We start from the raw sequence: 15,142 nt of genomic DNA on the forward strand, positions 1-15,142 counted from the left end.
TGATGCTGTGTTTTTATTTTTCAGTTTGTTATTTACGATTTAATACCACTTTGATCCGGGTTCGATTCTCGATGAAAGAGAGAGAGAGAGAGAGCATTGAACACTTTAGCATTATAGTGATTCGAAATGAGAAACTTCAACGATGAATATTTTTTTACGTTTTAATACCACTTTGTTCAGCATTATGGAGTTCGATTATACACACAACCATTAATATGTCTTTCCTAAGCTCGATTAACGTAATTTTACACTTGGCCTATATGTAAAAGTGACTTTGAATACTAATGATAGCATCGTTTCCCATGGGAATGTGTTTCGATAAAATATCTTATCACGGCTTCAACACAAGCATCAAATTTGTTGGCATAATTTGATCTTGGGGGTTCTCTGCGTAAGTGACTTTGATTACTTGGGAATGTATTTCGAAAAACTCTCTCATCACGGTTCATCGTTACAGACATCATTTTTCGTTGACGTAGTTATTAACATAACACCTTTCACATCAAGACTTAGGAAAGTCGAGTTTCAAGTTGTTTGTACAGACATCTCTGTGGGAATACGGCAACACAAGCCCCCTGAAGGGACTTGAGTATACAAATTTTCATCCTACGTTGTCAAAACATTATGAACTGCTCTCCCAGGACGAAAAGTTTCCCACAGGCGGGTCCTAACACTTAGCAACAGCATGTTTCATGATTTTACTTACTGTGTTTCGAAACTATCCACTCAGCGTCCAGTCCAAGGGACGAGGTTGGGGGTACGAGCATTGAACACTTGAAAGCATTATAGTAATTAGAAATGAGGCGCTTCGAACGGGAGCTATAGTACATGGGACCCAAGCCCAATCAACACACACACACACACACATATATATATATATATATATAGGCCTATAGATAGATAGATAGATATACAATACTATAACAATAGGAACTGTCCCCTCAGCAACAAAGAACATTTCCATCACTATCTTCGCCAGAGGGGCTGGGGATCCAAAATAGTTATCCAATACAAGACGAGAAGACAAAGACCAATAAATTGGCAAGCTTTGAGAAGCTTCCGTTCTTAGCTTCACAAGAGGGGTTGGTGCAGGGGGTTCAAATAACTAGCCAATATACGACGAGAACGCGAATAAGAGGAAAAGGCATGTTTAATCTTGTTTCTACAGTTAGTAGGTGTCTAAGAGTATACTTCCTTATTCTAGCATAGCAACATACTGGTTTAGGCTAGTTTAGGGCCCGTAATAACTTTTTTGGGGCTAAAATTTTCCCACGGGGATGAACCTTCTTTATTCTACTCTTGCTACCGGAGTCCTGTAAATCTGCGATCCAACTGTCCGATTGCAGCATTCAGTATTAAAAAAAGCAGTCCCCCGAAATTTATCTACTGCTTATTACTTATAGGTTCATTGGAAGACAATTCCTCAAGAAAGACTTAATGTTTCGTCTTCTTTTGTCTTGCAATGTGTGTGACACTTCAAAACTATCAGCAAGAGCTTCCGCGTAAGTAATGCACTGGCGCTCCTGCTGCTTCGAAGTCGCACAAAGCGGTTTATTTTATTTGTCATCCTTACCAAATACACGGTTACACTTAAATCTGCTTAAATTTACTGTAGTTCTTTGGAAACCTTATTTAATGAGAAAGAATTTCCTCCCAAACCACCAACAGAACTATAAATTCAAAATGTAATAATTTCAAGTGCAGATATTTGGCATTATTTTGCTCCTTAGATTTCTTAGAAGTAAGCATTATTTTGCTTAGAATTTGTAAAACATCTTTATAACGACATCTCAAAGCCCTAAGAGCCTGAGAAAGTTAAACCCATCAAGCAGGGTAAAATCTTTTAAATGTAAGATTTTGAAAACTATTTTCAGAACTAAAAGCTATTTCTGCCAAACGGGCAAACTATTCCTGAAGAAATAATAAATTTCCTCTACAATATCAAAAAATACTGTAGCTTCTACTACTGTTAACAGCGTAACTAATCACGAGGTTAAGATTATGAGACGCACAATGTACTAAGGTACAGTAGCAGAGGTAACAAATTCTTATAATCGCTTCTGTACACTGGTGTATGTCCCATTAATAACAGATGCTCCAACCCTGCCCTCTATATTTTTGTATGTTAAGTTTCCGTTTTTCAAGTAGGTTGATAGAAGATTAAACAAGTTTTGAGCATTTGGTGTCTCAATATTAATGGATTTGAGAAAGCTTTCGTCAATATTCCCAATTTGTCGTTTAAAATCTACCTTAATCCACCTAATTACAATACTTAATTGATTACGCCATGTGATATCACTGGTTGTGTCTAAAAGCACACAAAAATAGGAGGCACTTCTGATTGCTTCTATGTTATGAGACCGAGTAGCATCGCCTATCAAAGTAGTAACTTCATTTTGAAGCTTGGTACGAACGATTTAATAATTTTTGTAGCACTAAATCAAACTGAGCTACAAGATACACAATGCTAAGAAAATTTCCACCTTCACAAAATCCTCAACTAAAACTTTTTTCATGGCCACGAAATGGGAACTAGTGCTCTCAACGGGTCGGGTCGGGTTGAAGACCGACCGGACCCGACCCTATGACTCGACCCGTGGTTTGATCCGGTTGACCTGACCCGACAACGACCCGAGCTGACCCGATTGACCCGACCCGAATAACCCGACCCAAGCTGACATGATTGACCCGACCCGAGTAGCATGACCCGACAACCCGACTCGAGTTGACCCGACTGACCCGACCCGAGTTGACCCGACCCCATCCGATACGTAACCCGACTCGTTTGAGAGCACTATGGTCACGACACTGGGTGAACGCCAAAATGCACTCCCATTGGGAATTAAACCTAGACCACGTGTACCGAAGTCTTACACGTTAACCACTAACTAGATCAATCGGGGGATTTGTATATGCATCTTAATGAATATTTGGCACTTTTGAGGTTTGGTTATTTCTTTTTATAACTGATACCAGTGTCCGACGTGAGAGAAATTTATTTATTTTTTCTTGCTTTATTTCTATGTTACGAAATTTGTATTCAAAGTCAGTGTTCTCACCTGCTCGGACGGCAGGGGGTCTTCTCGGAAGGCAGTAGCAAGAGTCTCTTGGCGGAGACAAAAGGAAATCATTTAACTACAATGATAATGGTTGAGGAAACGGGAGAACACCTGTGATTTTTTCCAACCCTTCAACTTTCATTCCAAAATAGGTTCTTATGATTCGCGCCACTTTGATTTTTCTTTCTCGGTAATTAAAACGTATTTTACAGTATATATAGTTGCACGTAAGAAGATACATAATATAAATTTTGTAATTTAAAATTTAAAACTACAGTATGATAATTAATTATAAAGTACTAATTTTATTTCATCACTTTCAACCCAACAAATGAAATTCAAACAATTCGCACCCTGGGTCTTGGTCATCAATACTGCGTCTTATTCTTTGTCTTGCACAGTTAAGTCTTCGTCCTGCATTTCGTAGTCTTGGTGGTCTTTCATGCTTTACAAGAGCCAAGAATGCTCGCCTCATCAGTACAAATGAAGACCTAGTGTGATTTTGATTATGGCCTTTCATACTATACGGAAAGCAAGAAAATATGCTTATCGCTACTTGATGATCACCAAAACAAACAAAGAGCAAGATTGCTATGCACTTCGTCTTGCATATCCAATCTTTATCTTATTCTTGTATCAATGTTCTTGGGCTTGGTGAAATAAAATGAATATTCAGTTTAAGGTGACTCGATTCTGCACCGAGGCTAAAGGATATGGTGACCATGAGAAATGAATGCAATGGTGGAATGAAGAAAGTGGGAGGAAACAGGAGAACCCCGAGAAAACCCACTACAAGGCGTTTCTCCACCACAAAGCCCACTTAGCACAAGCTGGGGTCGAACCATGGACACCATGCACCAGAGATGAATTCTCTCCTACTGAGCTACCGCGGCTCTGCTTGTGCTTGGTCGTCCATATCCAATCTTTCTTTTGGCCTTGCTTAAACTTCTAGTTTTGTTCTAAATCCAGACTCCATATTGGCGTAGATATTAATATTACAGTCGATTGGTAAAATCAATCTTCCACATTTAAAAATTGAAGTACACACAAGTACAAAAATAAGCATTTACCATAAAAACACTAGCTGCAAGTGTTCAAAATAGCTTTATGGCTTCTATAAAATCAATTGAAAATTGCTATTTTTGATTAGGCAGCTAGTGAAAAACTACAGCTTTTGATTTCAGCCGAGTTTAAGTTCAACCTAAACTCAGTTGACCAAAGTGAACTGACCCGACAACCCGAAACGATAACCCGACCGATAACCCGACCTGAGTGACCCTACCGGTAACCTGACCCGATTGACCCGACCCGACCCGAGTAGCCTGACCCGACAATCCGATCCGAACTGACCCGACCCGAGTTGACCCGACCCGACCCGTAACCCGACTTGAGCTGATCCGACTGACCCCACCAGACAACCGACCCTACCCGACCTGTTTGAAAGCACTAATGGGAACCCAAGCACAGCAAAAGCAAGAATGATCGCCACGATCCTCTGTAGTACTTTCCTCCAGAAGTTGGTCTATCTACGAAACTGTAGTTCCTGTTTCCGTTTCGATTTTGTTTCCGTTTCATCCACGAGTCAAATATTTCCAAAGATTGTCGATTTGTCGATTAAAGACACATGTCTCGTGCCGACGTATCTTTAAACATAGATGTTTGTTCTCGCCTTTTAACATGTTAATCCACTCCCAACGCATGACAGATGATGACTGATCACCAAAAAGCCAACATATCTCACTGTTAATTTGTAGTCCACGTGTTGTTACACTGGAATAATGTTTTGTTGAGAAAACAGGCTTTAAATAGACTAGTTGGTTTGCACGGACTATGTTCAATTATGAGATGTTTTAGTTCGATCCTTGTAATCGTAGCGAGATAGTAACGTCTATCAATTAGATATTTTATTTGAATATCAAAGGAAATCAAGTGGGATTCACTAGTGTCTCCAACACCCATACTTGTATCTTCATCACTTTTGCTGCTGGCATCACGGTTTTCTTACTGTTTCGATTCAGCCACACTTTGTTCAGTTCCATTATGTTGACTACACTCGTCCATTTCAACATCAATTTGATGAGCAAAATCTTCAAGTCTTGGAGTATTAGCCTATTGTTCATCATTGCTGGCTATGCCTTTTTTCTTACCTTGATTATATTCAGCTACAGAGCTACGTGCAAATGGAGATAAAAAGGTCCAGAAACACCGAAAACCCACAACATAAGTAAATGATGTTATTGTCTTTTACGCTAACGTGTCGATGGCCAGCCCCCATTTCAACATGACCCTATTCACCATTCTCTCACTTAGCGTAAAAGACAGTTAACTTCATTCAGTTATGTTGTGGGTCCAGGTAAATGGTAACGTTGCAATTTCATTTAACATTGGGTGCATAAAGAATGTACAGCCCAAACGGCTCATCCGGGTTTAAAAAATCCTTCACTTTAAATTGAAAATATCATATTTGGAGACGGTTACTATTCTTGCATTTTATTATAACTCTGATAATAACAGAGTTACCCTATCTTAGGGGGCTTTCGAGACCCCCTGTATGTAAAGGAAATACTCCGTTAAAGTGCACTTACTTTAAGAGTTTAATACTAATTCCGCTCAATTATGTTTCTAAACTCAATAGGTCATCACTCTTTAATATGAAAGTTATACTAAGACAATATTATAAAAAATACAATTTTGCCGTCTTCTATGAATGCACTCCCGCCGGCAGTAGTCTAATTCATTCTACAGTATAGAATGAACTCAGTTCTATACTCCTGAATATGAACACAGTATAGAAAATCCAAGACTAACATATATAATGTAGGAAATACCAGAAAAGTGGTGCTGTAACTAATTGGCTACTTTTACTTATCAAGACCCACGGTTGAATGACAGCCTACTAAAAATGGTCTGCCCAAATTTTGCCTCACTGTGAAACATAATAAGTAGCTGTAGGTTATAAACTATACCGTCGTTTATTTTAATATAAGTCCTTGCCCACCTGGGGGCCCCTCACCATCTGGATGGGCATCGAGGATCGTGGCTTTTCTCCACCTTCTCCACATAGAAGTTACGCTACTGGTCGAAATCAGAATTAGTAGTGGAAATCAATATTAACATTATAAAGGAGTAAATATGTGTTTCTGGTTATTCAACAATCGGACAGTTTTTGAAAGTGACATTTCCTGAAAAGATCTACTCTCTATGCACCGTAGATTTGTAGAATATATTTTCAGCAAAATACTTTTTTCTTTAAAATTAATGTGTCAGTGGCATAATTTTCTAGAACAGGTGTTTAGAAATTAAGAGGTAAATTTATGATATTTCGAAAGATTGCTCTTTATGTATAGAAACAAATAATACGAGCAGCAGCAAAAGATGCTACTGAAGAGAATCTGAAGAAATAAGGCCAGAATAGTGTACATTTATATTTTTATTTAACTAAATGAAATTAAATGAAATGAAATCTTAAGTTTTACGTTCCACGATTATGCCTGCTAGGCAAAAGGAAACGGTGATTATGAGAAATGAATGAAATGGTCGAATGAAGAAAGTGGGAGAACCCCGAGAAAACCCACGCACATGGTATTTGTCCACCACAAAGTTCACTTGGCGGGGGATGGGATGAAACACGGGACCCCACGTACCAGAGTTGAACATTATACCACAGAGCTACCGCGGCCCCTTTTATTTAACTTTTAACTGAAATTAACCTATATGTATATACATATTATAGTGGACAGTAACTTATGACTACATAATGTTCCCTTGCTCTCACAATTTTAAGCATTTTTTTTACGCAAAATCTTATTTATATACAGAATGTTTCTGGGTGTCCACTGCTACTACTGTTGTTTAGCCAGGCTGTTCATGTATGTTGGAGAGTCTTATGTGACGTTAAGAGATTAAAACTGCATATTAGTATGTTCACAATCATCGCCTGCCAGTTTTGAAAGCGATTATATTGGATTTTTTTTTTAGAAAAATAGGAAAAGAATCGTTCACAATTGTTTCTTGAATTTGATGGCTAAACTTCAATCCTTTTCCTGTTTTTTTTTTTTTTTTTTTTTTTTTTTTTTGAAAAATGAATCCAATATAGCGGCTTTCAAAACTGGCAGGCGACGATGGCCACACTACTATGCAGTTTGAATCTCGCAACGTCACATAAAACGCCCCAGCAAATATGCACGGCGTGGCCACATACCATTAGCAGCAGTGTAACATCTTTGAAGCATATCACAATTTATGATCCAGTGGGGTTACGTGGATATCTCAATGATGTAATCAAAACGGACATTTGGACATCCCAGAAACATCACGTCGGTTATCCCAGCGATGTTACATGGGATGTCCCTGGGGTGTACCCAGAGTAGATATTTGGAGGTCTCATTTACGTCGTGTGGACTTTCTGTACCAGGCATTTTCTTTTTTTATGCACTGGCCTTTCTTTCTAAACCAGCTGCTCTATACTATATTAAGTGCGATTATCTGTGTGCACATGTAATAGGAATACATGCCCTACGGAATAACTTCGAGAGTTGTTTGATATCAGCAGACATGTTTGGAAGTGTATTCACTGTAGAATAGCAGAACAACAAGTATTTTTAAAGGAACATAATGCCACCGCACAACAGTAAAATTATTGCTTTGAAATTATTTCTATTATACCATGGACGAGCAAATCATAAAACCTTTCTGGGGAATTTCTTGGTATTGTGAATCTGTCACAATATAACGGATGAGAAAATCAACTAAAATAATTTGTATAACTTGTTTTCTATAGAAAAATAAAACGGGACATTGACACAAAGTCATACTCATACTTCGATGAAAATCAATTATTATGAAAATTGTGAAGACTATAAAATACATATTTCCTCTGCTGCTATTTAATGGATCAAGACGAAAGTTCAGTTTAAGTTGATCATAAAATAGGACATAAAAATAGTTTTATTATCCACCTAGTTAGCAGTGTTGCCACGTAACAACTGTACATTGACACAAAGTCGTACTCATATTTGCATGAAAGTTCATTCTTACGAACACCGTGAAGACTATAAAATATATATTTCCTCTGCTGCTATTGGATAGATGAAGACGAAAGTTTCAGTTTAAGTTGAACATAAAACAGAACATGTAAATACATTTTATTATTTACCTAGTGAGCAGTGTTGCCACGTAATAACAAAGAATCGCGAGAATGAACAATTTTTTAAAGGAAAATTTTCTGAAATATCCCTCAATTATTTTTCCTTTGTACGCAGAAATGTCTCGTTCGTTGCACGAAATGAAAGCTTACACTTCTAGAATTCGATCGAGGTATAACATGTTCCACTGTTGCACTGCCGGTCGGAACATTGACATGAAGTCATACTCGTACTTTCTTGAAAATCTATTATTATGAACTCTGTGAAAACTATAAAAAACAAATTTTCTTTGCTACTATTTGAAGGACCAAGATGAAATTTTCAGTGTAAGTTGAACATGAAATGGGACACATAAATGCATTTTATTAATCACGTAGTTTGCAATGTTGCCACATAATAACTAAAAGAATCGCGACAAGGGACCTTTTTAGGGGAAATTTTCTTAAATATCCCTGAATTAGTTTTCCTTTTTACACAGAAACGTCCCGTTCATAACGTAAACTGAATGCCTGCAGTTTTACAAATCGATCGAGGTATAATTTGTTGCAGTGTTGCACTAACGGTCTGATCTATCGTTATTTAAAGAGACCCCCTCAATGTCTGTAAATATACATGGGTGCTAAAAAGAGTTAAGGGACCCAGGAACCAAGTGTTGCACTTATATGTTGACCAATAACTATTTTTTGATTCTAAGGATCCTAAGGAACATTTCTAATATAGTGGCAAAAGCTCTCTAGGGGAGGAGTTATCACCCCTTGGTCCTTGGTCTATTCTGAAATACGACGTAGGTCATATCACAAGTTTTTATATAGATTTTGATCTGCGGATATTTTAATGTTAAAAACTATGAAAATAGTTTCCTTGTGATTTAGGGAACCAACCGTATTTAAAAGTTTGTTGGATTGCATGTATGTCAACGTTACTTCGAAACCTGCGGAATCTAAAAAAAATTCAAGTTCGTGAGTATTAAATGGGAAAGATAGGGGACGGAATAGCCAGGTTTCTCGGCGAAAGCATGTAAGGGCAACTGGGATTAACATGTATAATCTTTCTGCATAAATGTTAATGCTTAGCTGTAGCACCTTGCCCAATGAACGCCCAGACAGAAAAGAAATTTGGCACTAACAGTAAGACTTATCACCAAGAGTAAACAATTGCAAAATTTGGACAAAGTTGCCAACTTAAATGCAATATGAAATCTAAAGCACTTTCGTAATAAAGAACGTCTATGCCGAACCGCTAGAGCTAAAGAAACGCAATTTGGTACAAAGGTATATCATGAAAGGTAGGTTACAAGAAAGCCAAAAATATTTCTTTTAAAGCAGACATGTTTAATCCAATATGACTGCCAACATATTTACGTAATGAAGAATGTCTAGCCTGAATCACTGTGGTAGACAAATTAAATGATATGAAAACGTATATTAAGAGAGGTTTGTGAATAGGGAACGTAATACTGAGATCCCGAAAAGCAGGATCTCGGTGTTTTTTACAGTTCCGAAATCCCGGGATTAGAAAATTCAAAGTACAGAGATTTCGGACTAATACTCGGATATATATATGTATACACTCAACATGATTGCATTAGCCATTTCAAAGGTATTCCCAAGTTACTAAGTGGCATTTCTTTTCCTTACGATGACGAAATCACTCAGCTTCTTGCCCATTATCACTCTCATCTCATAGTACATCAAAGCTGCTCAGCTGCTGACAAGGAAATTTAGAATTGCACTTCATAAATAGAGGTTGAAATATCAGTATCTCTCTTCCTTTCTTCCATTCTTAAAGCCCGGGAAGACAATGATTGTTCTCATAGAAACATTCTTGTTCCTAGTGTTGCTGTTTTCAATGGTACAGATTTTTCTTAAATTTCGTTCCTGCATCTTAACAAAGCTTGATTTGTTTTAATACAGTAGTATTAACCTTGCCGAAACAGAACAAAAGAACTGTGGTATACGTATAAATTAATTTTTCTTACTCAATAGTTTATTCTTTCCGTCTTTCATTTTTTCATTGGATGTGCATAACCATTTGTATGTATGTGACAATAGGGATTAGTAATGCGCAAAACAATAAATAAGACATCCTTCCAACACGCCAGTAACTTGGAAATTAGATCTTCTTTGTACTAGGAACCTATATTATTATTATTATTATAGATTTAAGAAATCACTATTGGATACTACAATCTCAAAAAGAGTCACACACGATAAGCAAGTATGTTGTCAGAACAAAGAGAAGGCAGAAGCATGAAATATGCAGGGTCTAAGGAGTGTAACGTATAATTGCGCTTGTCGAAGAGAAAGAAAAGCTCTTCGTAAGATTTGTAACATGGTTGTGAGTGAGCCGTTAGGTAATTTCACTTCTACCCAATAGAGGTCACCTCTGCATAGGGCAGATAAATAGCCATAAGGAGTTTTCTCGTTGGACAATAGATGGCATGACAAGTACTGTCAGGTGATTGCATTCTTGCTGCGGGGTGTGCGTGCCTAACCACGTCATTCAGCTTCAAGTGTGTACTAGGTTCGGAGCTAAAATTGGGAAATTGGTGTTTGCTTTAATGTAACCTAGAAATTACTGTTTCGGTGATACGTTTGGATTTAAAAAATTGTGAAGGCTGATGAAGACCAAGAAAAGAGCATTTGAATGGTAGAAAAAAAATAGTGCTATGTTAAAATTAATATAATTTGTTAATTGAAGTTTGTGAAAAGGTGGTGGTAAGTAAAGTGGAATGGCGCTGTTGGAAAATAGGCAGTATTCTTGTGCTGTATAGGGGCTAATGGGAGGTCGAAATATTTAACCTGTTTTGTAGAGTTGTAGGAGATCTTAAATTAATTTCGCCCCCTCATTATTTCCTGTGAAGCGTACAAACACTCCTTTTCTTGGTTCGGATCACAATGGAAGGAGCCTTTAGATTTGTAAGTTATGGTAGCACAATTCAATCATACGGAGCGTATATGTTATTTAACTTTAAAAGAATTAATAAAATTGGCACTAGTAAAACATTCTGTTAGAAGAGAATGTATGTAACAAGTCGCGTTATTTAAATGTGGAAGGAATTAACATTTGCAAAAATTGTTAAAAGCCGTTGCAACTTGTGTCATTTCAAATGTTATTAAGAAAAAAATTACTTTGAGCTATTTGCGAAATTTGTTAAAAGTCGTTGCAGCTTTCGCCATTTCGTATGTTTTTAAGAGAAATTGGTTTCTTGAGGTACGGCAAATAAATGTTAAAGATTTGTTCTTTGAAGATTCTGAAGATTAAAAATTTGAAACTTATTGACGTATTCGTTCGAAATTTGAGTCTTGTAAAATTTAATAATATATGAAAATGAAATGAAATGAAATCTTTGAGTTTTACGTCCCACGGTTATGCCGGTTATGCTAAAGGAGACGATGATTATGAGTAATGAATGAAATGGTGGAATGCAGAAAATGAGATGAAACGGGAGAACCCCGAGAAAACCCACGCACACGGTGTTTGTCCACCACAAGGTTCACTTGGCGAAGGCTGGGATTTAACCCGGGACCCCAAGCACCAGAGGTGAACCATATATATATTTAATAATATATATATATATTGAATATTTGGTTTGTTTGTTCGTTTAAAAAATGTTAATTATTTTTGGGTTGTAATAAAAAATGTTACTGTTAGAAAAGCGTTTTTGCATTTATTTCCTGAAACAAGAAATAAGCCTAGTTGCTACCAGAAAAGAAAATGTTTTCAAGTGTTGAATTCTTTGCTACCGGAACGAGAAATGCTGAATCCGTTCCTGACTATGTGCTTGTTATTGCTTTGGAGGCTGGTAAGAGGATTTGCCCCCCGGGTCTGATGTATACGCACACAGTAAGGAACATTTCCTTAACCAAAATAAAATATATTCCTTGGTTTCCAAACGGTTTTCCTTCTCTGGAGATTTCCATGCTGGTTTCCCCAATGTATTCCGAATATTTCCCGAAAATGTTTGTAAACCATTTGAGAAATTACCGAGAGTACATTTTGAGAATGTTTGCCGGAAAGTAAATCCAGGAAAATATTCACAAAACATATTAGAAATATTGTTTTGGATGTAATTTAATGTTTTCACTGTTGAGAAAGGAAATATTTTCGAAATGATGCTAAAAATATTTTCCATATGATACCGAAGAAACAATGAAACGAAATATATTCCGTATATTTAAAAATGTTTTCTAATACGTTATTTTCAATATTTTCTATTTTTACGAGAAAACATATTAAATATATATTTTTAAAATCGTTTAGGATATTTTAAAAGCAAATTCTTTCGTAATATAAGAAATATTTTTCACAAATGTTTTAAAAGAGTTTACTTAATTTTAACAAAAGTATTTTGGTAATCTTCTCCTATAACTTAAATAACATATTTTCGTATATTTTAGTATTATTTCCAGAATATTTTATCAAATTTTGAATATAAAACTTTAAAACAGGTAAAAAAAATACATTAAAAATGAATTGAAAATGTTTTCCGTTGTGTTTTGGAAAATATTTTGTTTTTAGTGAACATTTTCTGATATATAAACATTCCTACATTGTTTTCAGAATATACTCTTCTGTTACTGGAGAATATAGATTCCTTGTTTTATCTGCGAAAAATCTCAAATATTTACCGGAAATAGTTTTTTAGAAAATGTTTGGAAAACATTTTATGAAGTACAGGAAGTATATTTTTTTTAGAACGTTAGAAGGAAAATAATTAATGAAAATTTTCACAAATTGTACTAGAAATATTGTGTTGAATGTAATGTAATATTTTTTATGTTGAGTTTGAAAATGTTTTCGTAGTAATAGAAAAATGTTTTATATACATGATACAGAAAACAGAATAGGAAATGTATTCCATATATTTTACAAATGTTTCCCAATGTATTATTTGATATCTTTTCCATTGTAACGAGAAAACGTATGAAATATAATTTTTAAAATGTTTCGAATATATTAAAAATAAATTCTTTCGTAATATAAGAAATATTTTCCAGAAATATTTTTAGAGCGCCCATTAATTTTGTATGGAAATATTTTTGTTACTTTCTTCTGTACGTTAAACGAATATTTTCATACAATATTTTAAAATAATTTTCAGAATGTTTTATCTAATGTTTAATTTTAAACCGATATTAAAAATGAATAGAAATTATTTACCATCGTGTTTATGAAATATAGTTTGTGCTTTTAGCTAATAATATTTTCTGATAAAGAAATACTTCAACATTCTTCTCATACTATATGCTTCTGTTACAAGAAAAGTACATATTCGTTGTTATACCTAAAATTAATTTTACCGGAAATGTTTCTGATGGAGATTATATATATATATATATATTAGTGCACTGCACGGGTCGGACTTGGGTGGTCCAGCTCCGCTGTTTTCTTAGCCCAGGCCGGCAGGGCCGGGCTCGGGTCGATTATTTGCAGCTCTTTACTAATTATTAACTTTAGTTAAATGATTATTGCAATAAAACCAACGTGGAGTGAAAGGTATTAAAGACAACGCAATGTTTACAGTTAGTGTTGCTTAGCGGCTCCACTTTTGCTATATACAGAATTGTTTACCCTAGTGACCGGCACAGGCCGGGCAAGTTGGCTCCACTATTAATTTGGGCCGGGCCGGGCATGGGACAAAAATTTCGAAAATTTTCCGGGCCTGGGTTGGGCTGGGCTGAGCCTAGCTCCATTCGACCCGAACTAGGTCCTGGGTCTCTAATATATATATATAGGAAGTGGCTGGACCCTCACCCAAAGAGAGGAAAGAGACAAGAAACTATCGAGATGTGTATGGTATTTTGTATACGACGTAATCAGTAATGAAATTTGTTGTACGATAGAGATAAGTTTTAGGCATGATTTCAGCGGAAAATTTATTATTGTACGCCATTGTTTATTGTTTATAATTAAACACACACTGAAAACAGTTCTTACCTTTTACTATTTTCAGTCCACTAATTTACCAGCAGACGAACCATGTACAATCTCTTTAGCCAATAAGAAAACATGTTACTTTACGTTTATGACGGAACCCTCTTGACGTCATCTTTATTGATGTACGAACTCCTCTCGTCCAGGAGTGGAGAAAATTTAACCTAATATTCACACTAATGTTACACTAGGTGTGGATGCAGCCGCTACCGTTGTAGAAATGGCTTCCACACACCACAGAGCACTATTCTACATGTCAATAAAGCGAAAATGCTATATGCTGAAATACTCTCCGCTGCCTTCTTCATCTACTACGGAGAGTTGAAAGTATATTGGTGTTCTAAAAATGGCATTCGCAGACCACAGAGCACTAGTCTACACGTGAAGATAAAGCGAAATTGCTATATCCAGTGGTGCTGTTCTGATTACTAACAACCGCTTCTCTCTCTCTCTCTCTCTCTCTGAAAACACACACATACAGACATATATATATATATATATATGTGTGTGTGTGTGTGTGAGATAGTTGATGGATAGGTATACAACAAATGACTAGTGGTGACTAGTGTATCCTAATATAAGGTGCTGTGTCGAAATTATGTTGCGTTGTGAATATCTTCTAAACGAGTTGTCCAACATAGATTGTTTCAAGAAGTATTGGAAAGACCATCTAGCAATTAATCAACAACTGTTCATATTTAAAAAGTATAAATAATGGCGTTTCAAATGTAAATAATTGTGAATATCTCACTCATATGATTCCAGTTCTCATTTCTGATATCTGAACATCATTCTTGATACCTCATGTGTGTGCGTGTGTGTTTATGTCTCGGTATAACAAACGGTTCTGCGAACTGAAATTATTTTGCAAGATGTTCTTTCGAACCGGCTGAAGAGCACCAGTGTTTATATCTGAAACCACAGGTTTGAATACGGTTAAGATAGATATTTTTTATTCCTAGAATGCTACATCAATTTTTAAATAAAAACTTTATTGCTGTC

This window comes from Thermobia domestica, chromosome 1, assembly GCF_964235325.1.
Source record: "Thermobia domestica chromosome 1, izTheDome1.hap1.1, whole genome shotgun sequence".
NCBI lineage: Eukaryota > Metazoa > Arthropoda > Insecta > Zygentoma > Lepismatidae > Thermobia > Thermobia domestica.